This window comes from Arachis hypogaea, chromosome 10 (assembly GCF_003086295.3).
Source record: "Arachis hypogaea cultivar Tifrunner chromosome 10, arahy.Tifrunner.gnm2.J5K5, whole genome shotgun sequence".
Classification (NCBI taxonomy): Eukaryota; Viridiplantae; Streptophyta; class Magnoliopsida; order Fabales; family Fabaceae; genus Arachis; species Arachis hypogaea.
The window spans coordinates 42,210,079-42,215,287 of record NC_092045.1 but is presented as its reverse complement, the minus strand read 5'-3'; positions in this window follow the sequence as shown (position 1 = coordinate 42,215,287).

Genomic DNA, 5,209 nt, shown 5'->3' with positions numbered 1-5,209 from the left:
ATCCCCACCTACCATATTCCTACCTTTTCTTTTAATCCTAATCACACTCTCCTAATCCAAATCTCATTTCACTCTTCCCCATATCACACTTCCCAAAAACCTTCACCAATCACCTCAATTCCTCTTCCCAATTACCCCATTCACCATTCACATCAACCCACTCTCCCCCAAAAACCCCACCTACCTTCATAAAATTCAAATTCACTTTCCCACCCATTCCCACCCAAAATGGCCGAATTCCCACCCTCCCTCTCCCTATAAATACCCTTCCCTTCTACTTCATTTTTCACACAACACAACCCCTTCTTCTCCCACATAGCCGAACCTACTTCTCCCCCTTTCTCCCATATTCTCTTCTTCTTCTTCTACTCTTCTTTTCTTTCTTGCTCGAGGGCGAGCAAAATTTTAAGTTTGGTGTGGTAAAAGCATAAGCTTTTTGTTTTTCCATTACCTTCAATGGCACCTAAGGCCGGAGTATCCTCTAGAAAAGGGAAAGGGAAGACAAAAGCTTCCACCTCCGAGTCATGGGAGAAGGAAAGATTCATCTCCAAGAGCCATCAAGACCACTTCTATGATGTTGTGGCAAAGAAGAAGGTGATCCCCGAGGTCCCTTTCAAGCTCAAAAAGAATGAGTATCCGGAAATCCGACATGAAATCCAAAGAAGAGGTTGGGAAGTTCTAGCCAACCCCATGCAACAAGTCGGAATATTGATGGTTCAAGAGTTCTATGCCAATGCATGGATCACTAGGAACCATGATCAAAGTATGAACCCGAATCCAAAGAACTATATCACAATGGTTCGGGGGAAATACTTAGATTTTAGTCCGGAAAATGTGAGGTTGGCGTTTCACTTGCCCATGATGCAAGAAGATGAACGCCCCTACACTAGAAAGGTCAACTTCAATCAAAGGTTGGACCAAGTCCTTACGGACATATGTGTGGAAGGAGCTCAGTGGAGAATAGACTCCAAAGGCAAGCCAGTTCAACTAAGAAGACTGGATCTCAAGCCTGTGGCTAGAGGATGGTTGGAGTTCATTAAAAGATCCATCATTCCTACTAGCAACCGATCTGAAGTTACTGTGGATCGGGCCATCATGATCCATAGCATCATGATTGGAGAGGAAGTGGAAGTTCATGAGGTCATCTCCAATGAACTCTATAAAATAGCCGACAAGTCCTCACCCATGGCACGGCTAGCCTTCCCTCACCTTATTTGCCATCTATGTTACTCAGCTGGAGTTATCATAGATGGAGATGTCTCCATTGAAGAAGAGAAGCCCATCACCAAGAAAAGGATGGAGCAAACAAGAGAAGTTCCTCACGGCCCTCAAGAAGAACATGAGGAAGTTCATCATCAACAAATGCCTCAAGGAATGCACTTTCCTCCCAACAACTATTGGGAGCAACTCAATACCTCTTTAGAAGATTTGAGCCATAATGTTGAACAATTAAGGGTGGAACATCATGAGCACTCCATCATTCTCCAAGAAATAAGAGAAGATCAAAGAGCAATGAGGGAGGAGCAACAAAGGCAAGGAAGGGACATAGAAGAGCTTAAGGACATTGTTGGTCCTTCAAGAAGAAGACGCCACTAAAGGTGGATTCATTCCTTGTTCTTTATTTCTATCTGTTTTCGGTTTTTAATTATTGTGTTTATCTATGTCTTGTGTCTCTACTTCATGATCATTAGTATGTAACCATGCCTTAAAGCTATGAATAAAATCCATTAGTCTTTCACCTCTCTTAAATGAAAAATGTTTTAATTCAAAAGAACAAGAAGTACATGAATTTCGAATTTATCCTTGAATTTAATTTAATTATATTGATGTGGTGACAATACTTTTTGTTTTCTGAATGAATGCTTGAACAGTGCATATTTTTGATCTTGTTGTTTATGAGTGTTAAAATTGTTGGCTCTTGAAAGAATGATGAACAAAGAGAAATGTTATTGATGATCTGAAAAATCATGAAATTGATTCTTGAAGCAAGAAAAAGCAGTGAAAAAGGAAGCTTGCGAAAAAAAAATGGCGAAAAAAAAATAGAAAGAAAAAGAAGGAGCAGTAGAAAAAGCCAATAGCCCTTAAAACCAAAAGGCAAGGGTAAAAAGGATCCAAGGCTTTGAGCATCAATGGATAGGAGGGCCCAAGGAAATAAAATCCAGGCCTAAGCGGCTAAATCAAGCTGTCCCTAACCATGTGCTTGTGTCATGAAGGTCCAAGTGAAAAGCTTGAGACTAAGTGGTTAAAGTCGTGATCCAAGGCAAAAGAGTGTGCTTAAGAGCTCTGGACACCACTAACTGGGGACTCTAGTAAAGCTGAGTCACAATCTGAAAAGGTTCACCCAGTTATGTGTTTGTGGCATTGATGTATCCAGTGGTAAAATTGGAAAACAAAGTGCTTAGGGCCACGGCCAAGACTCATAAGTAGCTGTGTTCAAGAATCAACATGCTTAACTAGGAAAGTCAATAACACTATCCAAAATTCTGAGTTCCCAGAGACGCCAATCACTCTGAACTTCAAAGGAAAAAGTGAGATGCCAAAACTATTCAGAAGCAAAAAGCTACAAGTCCCGCTCATCTAATTAAATTAATATTCATCGATATTCTGAAATTTATAGTATATTCTCTTCTTTTATCCTATTTGATTTTCAGTTGCTTGGGGACAAGCAACAATTTAAGTTTGGTGTTGTGATGAGCGGATAATTTGTACGCTTTTTGGCATTGTTTTTATATAGTTTTTAGTAAGTTTGAGCTACTTTTAGGGATGTTTTCATTAGTTTTTATGTTAAATTCACATTTCTGGACTTTGCTATGAGTTTGTGTGTTTTTCTGTGATTTCAGGTAAATTCTGGCTGAAATTGAGGGACTTGAGCAAAACTCTGAAAAAGGCTGATAAAAGGACTGCTGATGCTGTTGGAATCTGACCTCCCTGCACTCGAAATGGATTTTCTGGAGCTACAGAACTCCAATTGGCGCGCTCTCAACGGTGTTGGAAAGTAGACAGCCAAGGCTTTCCAGCAATATATAATAGTCCATGCTTTATTCGAAGATTGAGGACGTAACCTGGCGTTGAACGCCAAGTTCATGCTGCTGTCTGGAGTTAAACGCCAGAAAAACGTCATGATCCGGAGTTGAACGCCCAAAACACGTCATAACTCGGAGTTCAACTCCAAGAGAAGCCTCAGCTCGTGGATTGATCAAGCTCAGCCCAAGCATACACCAAGTGGGCCCCGGAAGTGAATTTATGCATCAATTACTTACTCATGTAAACCCTAATAGCTAGTCTAGTATATATAGGACATTTAACTATTGTATTAGACATCTTTTGACCACGTTTCATCTTTTGATCACTTTGAGTCTTTGATCATTCGGTCTTGTGACCACATGGGGGCTGGCCATTCGGCCATGCCTGAACTCTTTGCTTATATATTTTCAACAGTGGAGTTTCTGCACACCATAGATTAAGGGTGTGGAGCTCTGCTGTACCTCAAGTATTAATGCAATTCTATTTTCTTTTATTCAAATCTCTCTTATTCTTATTCCAAGATATTCATTCGCACCCAAGAACATGATGAATGTAATGATGAAAGTGACGATCATTATCATTCTCACTTATGAACGCACGTGATTGACAACCACTTCCGTTCTACATGCAACCGAGCTTGAATGCGTATCTCTTAGATTCCCCAACAGAATCTTCGTGGTATAAGCTAGAAAGATGGCGGCATTTATGAGGATCCGGAAAGTCTCACCTTGTCTGTGGTATTCCGAGTAGGATCCTGGGAATCCGGAAAGTCTAACCTTGTCTGTGGTATTCCGAGTAGGATTCCGGTAATGAATGACTGTGACGTGCTTCAAACTTGCAAGTGCTGGGCGTTAGTGACAGACGCAAAAGAATCAAGGGATTCTATTCCAGTAGGCGCAGGAACCAACCAGTGATTAGCCGTGCTGTGACAGAGTGCGTGAGCGTAGTTTTCACTGTGAGGATGGGATGTAGCCATCAACCATGGGTGATGCCTCCAGACGATTAGCCGTGCGAGTGACAGCCGCATAGGATCATTTTCCCGAGAGGATTGAAAGTAGCCACCGCTGATGGTGAACCCCTATACACAGCTTGTCATGGAAAGGAGTAAGAAGGATTGGGTTGAAGCAGTAGGAGAGCAGACGTCCTTGAGCTATGCAGCATCTCCATTCGCTTATCTGAAATTCCCACCAATGAGTCTGCATAAATATTCTATCCCTTTTATTATTTATTTTCTTATTTCTATTTTCGAAACCCATAAACCAATTTAATCTGCCTAACTGAGATTTACAAGGTGACCATAGCTTGCTTCATACCAACAATCTCTGTGGGATCGACCCTTACTCACGTAAGGTTTATTACTTGGACGACCCAGTACACTTGCTGGTTAGTTGAACGGAGTTGTGAGTTCAAATAAAGACAATTATTGAATAAATCCATACAAGTACAAAGAATAGTGATCACAATTTCGTCCACCAACGTTCACTGGCCTCCAATGAGTTCCCTAATGAGGAACCATGGGAATCTAAGGCTCACACTGAGACCATAGAGATTCCATTGGATTTACTTCTGCCATTCATGAGCTCTGATGAGTATTCTTTCTCTGAAGAGGATGAAGATGTTACTGAAGAGCAAGTTGCCAAGTACCTTGGAGCAATCATGAAGCTAAATGACAAGTTATTTGATAATGAGACTTGGGAGGATGAACCCCCTTTGCTCACGAAAGAACTGGATAACTTGTCCAGAAAGAGATTACCTCAAAAGAGACAAGATCCTGGGAAGTTCTCAATACCTTGCGCCATAGGCACCATGACCTTCAAGAAGGCCTTGTGTGACCTAGGGTCAAGCATAAACCTCATGCCTCTCTCTGTAATGGAGAAGCTAGGGATCTTTGAGGTACAAGTTGCAAGAATCTCACTAGAGATGGCAGACAATTTAAGAAAACAAGCTTATGGGCTTGTAGAGGATGTTCTGGTAAAGATTGAAGACCATTACATCCCTACTGATTTCATAGTCCTAGAGACTGGGAAGTGCATGGATGAATCCATCATCCTTGGCAGACCCTTCCTAGCCACAGCAAAGGTTGTGATTGATGTGGACAGAGGAGAATTGATCATTCAAGTGAATGAAGAAACCTTTGTGTTTAAGGCTCAGGATATCCCTCTGTCCATGAGAGAAGCATGAAGCT